Source organism: Grammomys surdaster, unplaced genomic scaffold (assembly GCF_004785775.1).
Source record: "Grammomys surdaster isolate TR1022 unplaced genomic scaffold, NIH_TR_1.0 64, whole genome shotgun sequence".
Lineage (NCBI taxonomy): Eukaryota > Metazoa > Chordata > Mammalia > Rodentia > Muridae > Grammomys > Grammomys surdaster.
Window position 1 is genome coordinate 10,820,156 of NW_021604566.1, and position 16,639 is coordinate 10,836,794.

Consider the following 16,639-nt stretch of genomic DNA (forward strand, 5'->3'; position numbering starts at 1 on the left):
GTAGATTAAATATGATTTTTGAAACTTAAAAGAAATTTTAAACAAATTGAAAAACTTTAGGACAATTTTAGGTTAGAAAGCATGAATGCTAGGGATAAAATTAAACATTTAAATAAAGAAGCATGAACATTTTTGGGTTAAGGGTTTCAGATGTGTTTTTTCAAATTCTCAGCACCAAGATCTTATCTATTGTCCTTTCTTGGTGGACTCTTTTTGCCTAGGTGGAGGGGAGAGAGGCCACTCTGCCATGTGTGGCTGTGTGCTCCAGCAGGCAGGATTCTGACCTCCTCCACCCCGTTTCTTGGCTGGTATTGCTAGAAGGCAGGTGGAGCAGTGTGAGAGGGGCTACAGTGCTGAGTGAGAGGTGGGGAGGGGGAAAGGGAGAGAGAGAGAGAGAGAGAGAGAGAGAGAGAGAGAGAGAGAAAAAGGGGTCAGGGAGAGAAGAGAGAGGTGGGGTGGGAGAAGGGAGGAAAGCTGACTGGAAACACGTGGAGAGAAAGATGGGGGATCAGAGTTTTTGTTAATGGTCTATTGTACTTTCTGTATTTGGACAAAGGGGTCAGTTCAGTAGCTCTTCCTGAAAGCAAAAGACAGAATGTTTTCAGAGTGGGAAAATCTGAGTCTTTGATTAATCTGGAGTTCTGATGTAGGTCTGAGTCAGTCGCTAGTTAGGGTATATATCAGCTGGGTGTGACCTACATTGTAGTGCCAGTTGTCAGTCTGTGTACAAGACACTATCTGCAGAGATCTCTGGCCTGGCGGGAGTGTTCCAGAGAAGGGGAGAGGGCTCAAGTAAGGAAAGGAGAATACAACAGCTGCTTCTCCTCCAGCTGGCACTGTTGCTCTGAGATACACACAGCCAAGCAGGGCCTCAGCTAGCAAGTAAGGTACAAAGGAGCTTTCTGTGTGGAAAGCTTCAGAAGAGCGTTCTCTTCCCAGAGAACGTTACAGCTCCTGTACGATAGATGCTCTCAGGTAATGGAGTAATTCTCACACACCTTTTTCCTTTTAGATAGGATCTTACATACATTTTTGGGGTGGTTTGGGGTCTGACAGCAGATGCTTTCTATTGGCTTGGTTTAAGATGTTAGGGATGCTTTATTTGCATTCCCCCCAACCCTCCAGCAAAACGCAAGTCCCCCCCTGTTCAGGAATCAGTAAGTTCAGGACTCTCCAGTTTTGGAGAACAACTCCTGCTAAGGAGGTTAACTGGTGTTGAAGGGACTCAAGGCTGTCTGCAGTCAAGGCCATTACCTGCTTAAGCTTGTTCTGGAAGTCACCGACAGCAAAACCCAGCTCAATGAACAGAGGGATGAAGATCTCTCTCTCCTTTCAGCTTCCTCCTATCTGCAAGGTGAGTTCTTAAGGTTCATAGAATTAGACCTGAGACCTTTTCTGCCTCCTCTGACTGGTCCTTGCTGCTGGGGCAGACATCTAGCTGGTCTGCTCCCATGAAGACAATATATCCTGACCCATCCCAAAGGATCCACTGCACTCAGAGCAGTTGATAAGAAACCTCCCCCACAACCCAAAGTCCCAGAGCTGCAGCTGGGAGCCTGGTTCACTCAGGACCCATCATCCACCAAAAACTCGCCATCCTGAATACCACTTCCCTTCTGTCCCCTCTGCCTGGTCTTTTCTGCTGAGGTAGAATCCTAAGTAGTCTGCTCCCATGAAGGCACCATATTCTGATTCATTGGCATGGGTTCTTCCTGGTCTGAGGCAGTTCCCAGAGCAGACCTTGGGCACTAGCTCTGCAATCAATTCCATAACATCCAGAGGAAGCTGGACTCCCAGGAGCTCTAACATGCCCAGGATCATAGGATTTCAGGATCCCAGGGGCAGCGTGACTCCCAGGAGCTCATTCACCTAGGATCTCAGGATCACAGCATTACAGAGACAGCTGGACTCTGAGGAGTTCTGACACAACCAAGATAACAGGAGAGACAGGCTCCAGTCAGAAACAGTGAGTGCAGGTAGCACTAGAGATAACCAGGTGGCGAAAGGCAAGTGCAAGAACATAAGCAACAGAAACAAAGGATACTCGGCATCATCAGAACCCAGTTAGCCCACCATAGCAAGTCCTGCACATCCCATCACATCAGAGAAGCAAGATTCAGAGTTAAAATCACTTGTCATGATGAGGATAGAGGACTTTAAGAAGGACATAAATAACTCTCTTTAAGGAGTTTAGAAATACAGGAGAACACAGGTAAACAGGTAGAAGCACTTGAAGAGGAAACATCAAAATCCCTTAAAGGATTGCAAGAAAACACAACCAAACAGGTGAAGGATTAAACAAAACCATCCAGGATCTGAAAATGGAAGTAGGAACAATAAAGAAATCACAAACGGAGACTACCTTGGAGATAGAAAACCTAGGAAAGAGATCAGGAGTCATAGATGCAAGTATCACCAACAGAATACAAGAGATAGAAAAGAAAATCTCAGGTGCAGATACCATAGTAAACATGGACACAAATGTCAAAGAAAATGCAAAATGTAAAAAGCTCCTAACCCAGCGGGGCAGTGGTGGTGCACACCTTTAATCCCAGCACTTGGGAGGCAGAGGCAGGCGGATTTCTGAGTTCGAGGCCAGCCTGCTCTACAGAGTGAGTTCCAGGACAGCCAGGACTATACAGAGAAACCCTGTCTCGAAAAAGCCAAACAAACAAATCAAAAAACAAACAAACAAACAAACAAACAAAAAGCTCCTAACCCAAAACATCCTGGAAATCCAGGACACAATGGAAAGACCAAACCTAAGGATAACAGGTATAGATGAGGGCAAAGATTCCCAACTTAAAGGGCCAGTAAATATCTTCAACAAAATTCTAGAAGAAAACTTTCCTTACCTAAAGAAAGAGATACCCACAGAAGATGCCACAAGAAGCCTTCAGAACTCCAAATAGACTAGATCAGAAAAGAAATTCCTCCTATCACATAATAATCAAAACACCAAATGCACAAAGAAAGAATATTAAAAGCAGTAAGAGAAAAAGGTCAAGTAACATATAAAGGCAGACCTATAAGATTAACACCAGACTTCTCACCAGAGACTATAAAAGCCAGAAGATTCTGGACAGACCCTAAAAGAACACAAATACCAGCCCAAGCTACTATACCCAGCAAAACTGTCAATTACCATAGATGGAGAAACCGAGATATTTCATGACAAAACCAAATTCACACAATATCTTCCCACAAATCAAGCACTCTAAAGGATAATATAGGGAAAACTCCAACACAAGAAGGGAAACTACAACCTAGAAAAGACAAGAAAGTAATTTTGGTCCAACAAACCCAAAAGAAGATAGCCACAAAAACATTATTCCACCTCTAATAATAAAAATAACAGGAAGCAATAATCACTTTTCCTTAATATCTCTTAACATCAATGGACTCAATTCCCCAATAAAAAGACATAGACTAACAAATTGGATATGTATTTTGCTGTATACAGGAAACGTACCTTAGTGACAAAGACAGACACTACCTCAGAGTATAATGGAAAACAATTTTCCAAGCAAATAGTCCCAAGAAACAAGCTTGAATAGCCATTCTAATGTCGAATAAAATTGATTTTCAAACAAAAGTTATCAAAAAAGATAAGGAAGGACACTTCATACTCATTAAAGGAAAAGTCTATCAAGATGAACTCTCAATTCTGAATATCTATGCTCCAAATGCAAGGGCATCCACATTCATAAAGGAAACTTTACTGAAGCTCAAAGCACACATTGCACCTCACACAATAATAGTGGGGGTCTTCAACATCCCACTGTCAGCAATGGACAGATCATGGAAACAGAAACTAAACAGAGATACAGTGAAACAAACAGAAGTTATGAACCAAACGGATTTAACAGATATCTATAGAACAGTTCCTCCTAAAACAAAAGAATATACCTTCTTCTCAGCACCTCATGATACGTTCTCCAAAATAGACAATATAATTGGTCAGAAAACAGGCCTCAACAGATACAAGAAGTTTGAAACAATCCCATGCATCCTCTCAGATCACCATGGACTAAGGCTGGTCTTCAATAACAACAAAAACAATAGAAAGGCCACATACACATGGAAGCTGAACGATGCTCTATTCAATAATAACTTGGTCAGGGAGGAAATAAAGAAAGAAATTAAAGACTTTTTAGAATTCAATGAAAATGAAGGCATAACATACTCAAACTTATGGGACACAATGGAAGCAATGCTAACAGGAAAACTCATAGCTCTGAGTGCCTCTAAAAAGAAACTAGAGAAAGCATACAATAGCAGCTTGATAGCACACCTGAAAGCTCTAGAACAAAAAGAAGCAAATGCACCCAAGAGGAGTAGATGGCAGGAAATAATCAAACTCAGGGCTGAAATCAACCAAGTAGAAAAAAAAAAGAACTATGCAAAGTATCAACAAAACTGGGAGCTGGTTCTTTGAGAAAATCAACAAGATATATAAACCAGACTAACCAGAGGGCACAGAGACAGTATCTACCTTAATAAAATCAGAACTGAAAAGGGTGACATAACAACTGAAATTGAGGAAATTCAAAAGAATCATCAGATCCTACTACAAAAGCCTATACTTAACAAAACTGGAAAATCTGGGTGAAATGAACAATTTTCTAGACAGATACCAGGTACCAAAGTTAAATCAGGATCAGATAAACCATCTAAACAGTCCATAACCCCTAAAGAAACAGCAGCAGTCATTAAAAGGTCAAGAATTGACAATTGGGACCTGATAAAATTGCAATGCTTCTGTAAGGCAAAGACACTGTCAATAGGACAAAATGACAACCAAGAGACTGGGAAAAGATCTTTACAAACCCTACATTTGATAGAGGGCTAATATCCAATATATACAAAGAACTAAAAAATTAGTCTCCAGACAATCAAATAGCTGTATTAAAAATGGGGTACAGAGCTAAACAAACAATTCTCAACTTAAGAAACTTGAATGATCTAAAAGCCTCTAAAGATGGGATGGGCATGGAGCTCACCATGGAGACAGAAGTAGGAGAGTGAAGATGAGGGGACTTGCCCTGGTGGAAAGAAGCAGCCAGGTCCGTGGGGTGGGGTGGGGTGGGGTGGGGTGGGGTGGAGTGGTTCTGAGTTCTCCCACATCTGAAGAGGGGAGAAAGGGTCAACAGATACAGAAAGGCAAAGATGAAAGGCCTGTACTGAATCCTAAACCTCCATCAATGTGGGAAAAGAGCTATGAGGGCTTAACTGAACCCACTTGGGAGTGCCTATGGTAGATGTAATGAGGACCAGGGTCCCCAAAACTTGACTTAGCCTAAGAAGCATGCATGTCCTAGTTAGAGTTACTATTGCTACGATGAAACACCATGATCAAAGCAACTTGAGAAGAAAAAAGTTCCTTTGGCTTATACTTCCACCTCAGAGTTAATCTTCAAGGGAAGTCAGAACTCAAACAGGGCAGGAACCTAGAAGCAGGAGCTAACAAGCTCGGGAGAGGTGCTGTTTACTGGCTTGCCCATCATTCTTGCTCAGCCTGCTTTCTTATTGGATCTAGGACCACTAGCCCAGCGATAGCACCACCTACAATGGTCTGGACCCTCCCATATCAATGACTAATAAGAAAATGCCCCACAGGCTTGTCTACAGCCTGACTTTTTTTTAACTTTTTGGAAATTTTTATTTAAAAAATAAAAAAAGGAACACGAAACACAGACTCTTCTCAGTTCAGTTTGTGGCGTGTTCCATTTTCCAGTTTGTTCCATGTTTTAAAGCTCAAGAATGCCTCACTGATGTACATGGGCCTGAAGCATCCTAGATTTTGGCAAGCAGGCAGGATACTAAGCAACAACACAAAAATCAAAATAGGAAAAAAGCAACTAAATACAGGGCACATCTGTAAACATATTATACATTTGAAAATTACAATATCAGTAAAAGTTTACAGGTGAAATGATACTATCTGAAACTGGCCTACCACAAGTTTCTGAACCTGGACTGATACAATAAGTTTTGTCAATCCATGCTCATACTTTTTTTTTTAAATCTAAGCAGTGCAGAAATCCAGACTAAAATTATTTTTTCTGCAGTAAATCAAATAGATTCTTTCATAAACATTTGTTAAAAACCTGAAATAATTAACAAAACCAGAAAATTCATCCATACTACAATTGTTCAAAACTGGACATTTCTTAGAAAACAAGAATAAAAAGTAACTACTTTCTCTCCCAAAGTGTCCAGGGGATCCAGTTTGCCTTGGTTAGAAGACTGCAACTCTATAAATGCCCTGCTACTTTAACTTGTATTTGACATACATGGATACATTAATTTCTCTGTATTATGTGTGTGATGTGATGTAACACACACACACACACACACACACACACACACACACACACACTTTTAGCCTGCTATACACAAGCCTCAGCACAACAGGGATGGTAATGTGATGATAAGACAGGGGTAGTGCTCTTTCTGCTTAAAATAAATTTTTCAGAATTTCACATTATTCTTTTTAAAAAAAAAACAGAAAAGAGAAAAAAACCAAACAAACCCAATCTTGCTCTAATGATAAAATATATTAAGATATAATTAGAAACAAGTAGGCACAGATGTAGAATTTGCCTGAAAGCACACCTTCTATAAGCAGTGTTTATTACCTCCTCACTGGCTAAATAACAAGACAGTTTTTATGAATTATTTTTCCCTTTTTAAATTTTGCTGAAATTAAAAGAAGTTACAGAAAGGTACATAAGGCTGGGCGGTAGTGTCGCACGCCTTTAATCCCAGCACTTGGGAGGCAGAGGCAGGTGGATTTCTGAGTTCGAGGCCAGTCTGGTCTACAGAGTGAGTTCCAGGACAGCCAGAACTACACAGAGAAACCCTGTTTTGAAAAACCAAAAAAAAAAAAAAAAAAAAGAAATAAAAATGGTACATAAGTTTCTCTTAAAAGTTGATGAAAAACAAGAGTATACACTTAGTGTTAGTGACAGAGAACAAGTCTGAGCACCTACAGAGGAGAAGCAGAATACATTTTTGCTCTCAGTTACACAGTTACAATAGGTAATTATCAGCCAATTACTTGTTCTGCAACTTTTCTTTGAATGACACTCTTAGATTCTTCAGCTGTTAAAAGTCAAACATGTAACCAAAGTAAGTCAACTATGTACCCAAAAACTATTCCAGAATTGTAGAACTTCAATGCCCTCCCCCTGTCCCCACTCTACAAAAAAACAAAAGGAAAGGAACTATTTCTCTAACACCCCACAGAGGCTGCACAACTCTTGGCAAGATATGCAAATAATTGGATAAAAAAACAAACAACAAAAAACATCCTTGCAATCTTCAAGGCATTTATCCAACATTCTCACGCAGGCCTCAAAATAAAACTAAAAGACCAAGGGTGGAGTAGGGGAAAATGGTGAATCATTCTGGGTTCCCCGTGATTAGTGCATCACTTTAGTCACAGAACAAGGTACAGATACCTAGAAGTAAGTGGATTTGCCTTTCCAGTGAGTCATTTGTTGCCCAAGTAGATGACAGCAGGAACTTTAGAACCACACCTGTTAAGTCTGTATTCATTAATCACTTGCATTCACACTTAAAAATGAAAACTAACAATAAAAAGACTATTCAGTACCGGAGATTAAATAACCATGTGTAGTCTCTTGAAATAAATTTGATTCCTTAAGAAGTCTAATTACTTTCAGTTGCCTTTTTAAAAATAACTATAACTATATATGTGTATACATATACATACACACACATACACACACAAACACACACACACACATATATATGTATGTATATATATATACATACATATATATACATACATATATATATATAAATAAATTTGTATAGATTATCCTGTGATTCTACTTATGGTTCCTCTGCTGCGTTGAAGATCTAGGAGCATAAAAGCCGTGTGTCTCACATGAATGATGGCTCTAATGCTGCAGAAAGGTTACAGATAGGCAGTCTGGTCCTTCATTGACCTGGACTATCCATGGCTTCATTGTAAGGATTATCGTTTTGGGATCTTGCTTCTGCAAATTCCGAATAGACTTCATTTCTTTAGTGTGATATACAACAGTAGCCCTCAGGTCAAAAGAACCCCAGTTATCATTTCTTTCTAGGCCTCTCCGGTATCTCTGTTCTTAGAAGGAGCCTAACAAAATGTTTGTAGGAGAGGCCAGAGGATTTTGATTTTCTATTTTGTAGTCCTTTGAGAAAAACACTAAAGCACCTTGACTACTGGTGTCTGCTTTTTGCAGGTCACCTATATGACAGGGTTCCAAGGAACCCTCAGTAGTCCCAGGTTTTAGAATGTTACCTAGAACTTGAGGACTAGTTCGTTTTTCCAGCTTATAAGCCTTGGGAAACACAGGACGCTCAGGGAATTATTTCAACACCCTGTGAAACCAAAGTGACAGGATATTCTCCTTGAAATGTCACTTCCATCACTTTATGATCTGATGACTTTCCAATAACTGTTTCTGGGCCAGCACTGGGTTCATTTATAAATGATAAACCCCATTGATTCTGGAATATACCCCCCAGGTTTTTCTGAATCTGTCTGAGAGGGCAGATCTTCTTGTGCACTTAACAGTACTGTCTGCATATTCGAAGGGTAGCTAAAAAGGCTAGACTTACTTGTTCAACAGCTGCTGAAGTCAGACTCATGTCCTGAAGAACTGGATCAGTCCCAGGAGAGATGAGTGTTAAAGTATTAGCAGCAGTAGTTAGCAGTGGCTGACCCCCAGATGGATACACACTTCCATCAGTTCCCGCTACAACAGGCCCATTAGAAAAACTGGCGGAAGTAACAGATTTCCGAGCTGATGTGAGGACCTGGGAAAGCAACTTGAAGACTGGGTCTGAGTTTCCCCAATAGATGATGATCATAATGAGGATGAAGATGGTGACACAGAAGAGTTCTGTACAGTTTTGTTGAGGTTTTCCTTAACTTTGCTTGCATAACTTATTTTAGGAACTATTTTTGCACTGCTATTGTCCACTGGAAAAACTGGGAGTGGCTTAAACAAGGTCCATGAGTCCTCTTTGGAGGCAGCATGCTTTCCTTTAGGCCGATCATCAAATTTTTTGCTACTCAAACCAGGTTTAATATCTGAGCTTTTACAAAGCATGTCACCCATAGCAGGTTTTCTACGACTTGGTCCTCCAGGTCCAGTTTCATATTTCCAAATAGGCTTCGAACCGTCTACTCAAGTTCCCTTTTGTTCACTATAGTCAGGCTTTAAAGTTTCAAGTCCCTGTTTTAAGGCTGGGACACTAGTCTCTTGCATTATCTTGTCCTGCACTATATTAAGGTTCTCACAACCCTTGGCACTATTGCGCCTAGCTTTCCTTTTTTTCAGGAGTGGTATATCCACTCTCAGATCCGCTACCATCATGATCTGCTCCTTTACTCAAATAACCACTAGTAATAGAGCCTGAACTATTTATTATAACACCATCTGGAATTGCTATAGTATCGGTCTTATCTACAGCCTGGGTCTCTCCAGATTTATTTTCATAAGACTTCCCATTCTTTTTGTCCATACTGTCTTTCTGAATAAAATTCTTCATTTTGATTCCTGCTTTTCCAAAGGTGCTGGTCTTTACAGTCTGCTTCAGGCTCATGTCTACAACTTGCTGGTTGTCATTGAGGACCCTGGAAATAGGGTTGGTAGCTTCGTCAGAACTGAGGCTCTTAAAAGATATTTCTCTTTCTCCAGCATTACCATTTATTTCACCATAGCCTATTTCTTCTTTGGCATTTCCTGGTGCTCCTGGAGGGTGTGTTTCTGCTCTTGTTTCAGCAGCTTGGACTGGGCCTTGGGGCTGCCCTCGTCTCCAGGCTGCAGGTATTGGTGAAGCTACTGGTGACAGTGGTGGTGGTTGTGGTGTTGGACTGTAAGATCCAAAACCAGGGGACGAGCTCCCACAGAAACCCACACGGACAGGACTCGCTGCAATCACATGAGGTTTGGTTTAATGAAACTAGTGCACTAGGACTCTCTCAAATGCAGGCAAGAGAGAGTGCCGAACAAGAGCTGGGTACAGTACTTATGGGTACAGTATAGTTCACGAGGGCAAACCACAAAGTCTGACCTTTCTGGGTTCAGTTCCTACTTGACTCAGATTATGACAAGGAGTGTCCTTCTTTTGCCCAGGTTTATTACGTTAAGGGCTCAGCTTCCTGATTCCTGGAATGTGTCTGCACTCTGGGCTCTCCTTACCCGCAGGTGAGTTCCCTCCCCTGTGGTCTGAGGAAGCTTCTCCCTTCCTCCTCTGAATGTTAATCCAGCAAGTGTCCTCTGACTAAGGAATGTGCCCCTCCCAGGATGTGTCCTGGGACAGTGGGGTTCTTTTAATCTTAAATTCAAACTGAGACCCGAAAATCCTACATTTAGACCCAAAAGTCTTACAGTGGCTGTGGTTGTAGAAATAATAATAGTGGTGGTGGTGTGACTGCTGCTGCTGCTGCTGCTGCTGCTGCTGCTGCTGCTGCTGCTGCTGGGGGTGACGGTGCTGAGGCTGTGGCTGCTGCTGGGGGTGACGGTGCTGAGGCTGTGGCTGGTTGGGCTTCTCCTCCAATGAAAGCAGCTGGGACTCCCTGGCTGACGCTGCTGCACCATCAGGATCTTACAGCCTGATCTTACAAAGGCATTTTCTCAATTGAGGTTCCCATCTCTCAAACGTCAAACTGATGTAAAACTAGCCAGCACAATGTGTCAGTCCATTTAATGCTACCTGAAGCTAGGAACTTTATCAAGTTTAGTTAGCCTCAAGAACTGAAAACTTGAAGCAGAAAGCAGAGGATTTCAAGGGCCAAATTCTCTCTATAACAACAACCTATTCACTCCACAACATGAGCACTAATCCCTCCTGAGGCCTGTGCCCCAGTGAGCTCATTCCATCTCACTAGATCCTGCATGTTTATGTCCACATGGGTTCAAAGCCTCCAGTAGACAAATTCTTTAGGAACAAAGTGGATTGTGTGGTTCAGAATATGGAGCTGACTCCATGGCCATAAGACCCATGTTAGTACACTTGGAAGAGATTCATGCTCAGTTCCATCCTGAAGCTCTTGATCGTTTCTGAACAGGCAATAGTTCCAGATACTTACGGTGTCCCTGCAATTTGTTCCCATGCTCTTACGCGGAGTAGGACTACATCTTCCCATGTTGTGACACTGGACTGCTGCAGTGTGGGGTCTCTGGACATGTGTGCAGGCTCCGGAGTGCACTTGAGTGTGCTAGCTGCGAGTGCACCAAGGGATGAGGGCTTATTAGGTAGAGGTGGGACCAGGAAGAAGAGGCTGGGGTATTTTTCCCTCCTACAGACTCCTCTGTGCGAGCCCCCAACACTCACTCTCCTCCGCCACATGCAGCTCTAGCTTTTTTTCTCTGTAGTACACATAGAAGAACCATCTATCACTCACCAAATTGTGCTCAAGCTCCTGCTTGACCACATTCAGGAACCTTTCTGATGATCATCACCAGCAGCTAGAGATTTTTTTACCCCAACAGTTCCACAGTGAGCACACACTCCTTCAACACTTCCTTCAAGTGATAAAGAATAAAAGTTGCCCAGAGCCTCCCCAAAGTGAATAATGCCTCATGAACAGACACCAGACAGCTAGTTTCAATTCCTACAGTCATTAAAGAAATAGTGATCTCTGTCAGACTTTGTCATGTAGCTTGGAATAGACCACAGCAGACCAGACAGTTCCAAAGGGGAGGGGATTTATTCAGGCCGGAGGGTGGGAGAGAAGTGGGAGAAGATGGAGGGGAAAGAAGAGAGAGAGAGAGAGAGAGAGAGAGAGAGAGAGAGAGAGAGAGAGAGAGAGAGAGAGAGAGCAGAGCAGTAGAGGAGTAGAGGCTGGCCATGACCACGTGGAGAGAAGGGGAAGGGAAGAGGGGAGAACCTGCAGGCGCGGGATCAAGGGACCAAGAGAGAGAGGAGTGGGCAGGCAGCCCCTTTTATAGTGGGCAAGCCTACCTGGCTGTTGCCAGGTAACTGTGGGGAAGAGCATACCTGGCTTTTGCCAGGTAACTATGGAGGTGGAGTTTAGACAGAATGCTAACATCCCCACAGTTTGGTTTAATTAAAAAGGAAAATTAGAGGTGACGAGCAAAGCAGGAATAGGGTCATCGTGATATCTGGCTACTTCTTGCTGGCATTGGGGGTGATGTGTCTTTAGGGGGAACCTAGAAGAATGGGTATGGGGGATGTTTGTCCGGTCTTAGGAGAGTTGGCTGTTTTCTGCTGTCCAGGGTCTATGGAGCCATCTGAGGATAGGCCAGAAGGAACAGGTCCAGTAGAAGCAGCTGTATGTGTGACAGGAGATGGAACCTCTGGAGGTTGCTTCTCTGGAGCAGGCGTCCCAAAAGAAAAACTGGTAACGAAAATCAGGCTCAGCCTAGATAATCAGGTCATCACAAGACTATCTAAGGGCCTCAGCAGAGCTAGCCCATCAGAAGCTAGTCTGCCAGGAAATAGCCACCTGGTACCAGGATTTCCGGCAGCTGTGAGAACTTGTGGGGGGGAGCTATTTCCAAGAGGGAAAAATCACCCAATGGGCCAGTATCCCAAGTCGTAGGTCAGCTAGAGGCCAGTCATATTTGACTGGGGCCATGAAAAGCCAACCCCTTCGTCCAGGAAACGCTGGCCAGGTGCTAACTGGGCATCCAGGGTTCCTCACACCAACCGGAAACTCCTTACCAATTAATATGCCAGTTTATGTTTGCGAGTTTGTGCAGTCTGGTATCAGGAAAGGTGAAACCAGGGGATCTGTGTGCCTGTCCTGCTACCCAGCCCATGTGGCAGAGTATCATGCAGTGGCACAGCTCACATGGTGGACGTTTGGTAAGCCTCGCAGTGGTGGATGGGGCTTGTCTGCAGCAGTGGATGTTAATTCACGTGCTTGGTGATTGCAGTTAGCAGCAGATGAAGTCCGAGTGGTGTAGCAGTGGCGGTGGTGGCATTGCGTCTTTCATGCACGGTCACAGCAGCCGGAGCCGGCAGCTGCACGGGGTCTCAAGGTCCCCGAAGTCTTCGTTCCCGGGTTTTGGCACCATTGTTAGATTTTTGAGTGTAGCTTAGACAGATAACACCAGACCAAAAGGTTCCAAAGGGGAGGAGGTTTATTCAGGGCAGAGGGTGGGAGAGAAGCGGGAGAAGATGGCAGGGGAAGAAGAGAGAGAGAGAGCAGAGAAGTAGAGGAGTAAGGGTTGGCCATGACCACATGGAGAGAGGGGGAAGGGAAGGGGGAGGGGGCAGAGGAGAACCTGCAGGCATGGGATCTAGGGACCAAGAGAGAGAGAGGAGGGGGCAGGTAGGCCCTTTTATAGTGGGCAGGCCTACCTGGCTGTTGCCAGGTAACTGTGGGGGGGAGCATACCTGGCTTTTGCCAGGTAACTGTGGAGGTGGAGTTTAGACAGAATACTAACACTCTCCATGAGATTTCAGCAGCTCCTAGCACAGTAGACAAGCATGTGTCCTGTAGTTTGAATGAGTCTGTGCAGCTCTACACTGCTAGCAAGTCAAAGGGAACTAAGGTAGTTCATTTCTCACAGGCTTTGTCTATGAATCAAGGGTCAGGAAGCACCTGCCACAGTGAGCACTCAGCAAATCAGTCATCATTTGTACTCTCTTCCCTCTCCCTCTGCATCCTCTTCTTCCTGTCTTCCTCTTCATTATTCTTTCTCTTTCCTTCCTTTTCATTTTCCTCCTTTTCCTCCTCCTCCCACACTTCTCCTGCTCTTTTTTGTCATCTCCCTTTCATCATCTTCCTCTCTCCCCTTCCTCCTAAGCACTGCTTTCAACTATCTACTCCACACCATGGTGCTGTACAAACCAGGTTTTCTCAGACTCTAGTGTGCCTGTGAATGATATAATGACCTTGTTAAAACTCAGACACTGACTCAAAAGGTCTGGGGTGGAGGCTGAGATTGCATTTCCAACATTGTCTGCTGCAAGTCAGACTTGGAGACTTGAGTACTTTGTTAATGTCCTTTTAGTATTTCCAGGAAGGAAGTGCCCTTGAGTGTATTCAAATGTATAGTGACTTTTCATCCAGACCCTCTTCCCTCTCTGATAGCAAGTTGCCCTCAGGAAATGCAGTCTCCTACTTCAGCCTGGAAGGTCTTCTGCTGCTTCTCTAAAATCAAGGCATTTATCATCACAGCATGGGTTCCTGGTTATATGGAGTTTTTGTTTAATGAGTTAACATTCAGGTACAGACACCTACACAAAACCAGACCGGAGTGTTAACTGAGGGCTGCGGACAATAAAGAGAAGACTCCAGAGTCTATTTTAAATTCTGTATAGAATTGAGGCCCAAATGATGACTTTGAAATGTTGAGGGTGAGCACAAGCTCCAGATGCAGGGAGACATCTCTCTCTCCACATAAATACACACTCCCACAGGGCGTAGAATGTCGAAACCTATCGTCAAGTATTCATAGTTACACATTTTACTCTATAGTGAAACAACCTCTGGGCTGTGATGTTGACCCATCTGGAACATGAACATTTGGGGGCCTGGTTGCTCCGAGCCATTGGGCCTGTCGTTTAGGAAACATGTTTATCTCATTTGGCTACATTTTGTGAGATTACAACCCCTGCTCTATTACATCTTTACATATGAAAAAGATACTTATTTGAATTATTTACTATGGAAACATTGACATCATAGTCACATGGATGTGGTAGGGGCTTAGGCCATGAATAAACACAGACTAGTTCATTCCACAGGGTGCAAGTTGTTATTGTGTTTAGGAGGCACCAGCTGTGAGGGTCACCCCTTACAAGCTTCAGCGTTTGGATTGCATAGTTTGGCAGGCTGCAGGGTGGCTCACTTAGGAGAAAATGTATGTTTAAGTAGCAGGAACATATGGGATGAATGTATGGGCCCAAACAGGACACAATTTACCCTTGGGAACGGTGGGAACAGAGCAGAGAAGTAACCTAAGATGATTTTAGCATTAAGAAAACCTTAGTTAACTTTCTTTTTGCATATGTAAATATGAGGTATTTATGCATGTATATTTATGTTCATCTGTGTGTGCAAGCACATTTGTGTACATGTGTGTGTGTGTGTGTGGGGGGGCACAGGTACCACTGGCCTCTTCCTCCACCATTCCCCATCTTGCTGAACTTGGAGCTTGCTGTATTAGATACTCTGGTCTGCCAGTCTACTCGGGGTTCCCATCTCACAAGGTAAGATTACAGGCAGGCCACAGTGCCCACCTGGCACTAGAGATTTGATCTCTAAGCCTTACACTTGCACAGCAAACTCTTTACTCATGGAACTGTTTCCATGGCCCTGATCCTAACAGCTGATCACCTATTTATGTAGTCAGATAAGTAATCAAATGTTACAATCATTCTATGAAGGACTGTACCTAAGAAAAGAGCACGGTTTCTGCCAGCAAGACATCATTCTGAATGTTAACTTCTGGAAAATAGGGATGGAAGCATTTCCTAGAATCTCTGTAGTTGAATAGGGCTGAAGTCAGTCATAGCTATCATAGGAAGCCAATGGAACTAGGAGCAAGTTGCTTGAGCCTAGCTTATGGGCAGGGGAGATAACCTATCTGTAATTTTTGGAAGCACATTTCCCCTTGCCTGGTGCACTGGCAACTTAGCTCCAAGATCATGCTGCCACTGGCTCCACTTCCGTTTCTCCTGAGAACTCCTGAGCCACCACTCACCACCGACCAGCTACCCCAGAGGCTGGCCCTGCCGCCACCAACAAGCACTCTGTCTCACCCAGCTCCCTTTAACCTCATGAAAAGAAAACAATGGAGACTTTATATTTTAAAACTGACCAGATAACTCAAAGGCTGGGTGAAGAATATCCTGCCCTATCTTCCATGGCCTCCACTGTTGCCTGTGGAGGCTACAAACTATCAGTGCCCCAAGAAACCTACATGTCCACAGCTCCTATCTTCTTCCCTGTCTGGTTCCACTCCAATCCTCTCCCCCTTTCTCTTCCTATCCTGCTCAGAAATCCCTCCTTCTCTTTCATCCAGCGATTGGCTTCTGCCATCTTTATTTAGCCAATAAACAATTAGGAAAGCTTCCTGTACACCTATTTTTTTATCAGATGCTGATTCTGCACGAAGCAATCTGTCCATTCATTAAGTCGGCCACAGATCTAGGCACAGAGTTTGGAGACAATAGACCTCGCCAAGACCACTGTGGAGTGGCAGGGTGAGAGCTTGATCACAATCACATTCGACTGCTTTCTAACCACCATTCTATACCTGTGAAGACTGACCTGGGAACACAGCTTCAATATATTGGGCTAAAAGTGCTGGTTTTGTTTTTTTTTTTTAATAAAACTAGATTCTTGAAACTCACAACATGGCCTGCTATCAGAGGGCCCATTAGATCAGGTACTCAGGCAGTCAGAGAGTGACCAAGTTCCATGGCCAGTTTTCACTGGTGGTAACAATAAAATTGGAGGGTACAGTAGACAATGACACCATTGCATCTCTCAGGTCTCCTACCTGGTCTCTGGGACTGATTAGCCTTGAGCTGAGCTCATAGCTACAACAAGAACTGGGACTATGGACTCGCATTGGCAGAAAGATCACAGAATCAGACATGTGACAATTTCCACAGAATCAGACATGTGACA

The 16,639-nt window shown here is 43.4% G+C and overlaps 1 pseudogene; it reads right to left on the bottom strand.

The window, feature by feature from the left end:
- Positions 1–7,971: 7,971 nt before the first annotated feature.
- The window catches only part of LOC114622471, an 11,998-nt pseudogene continuing 3,330 nt past the window's right edge, over positions 7,972–16,639 (bottom strand).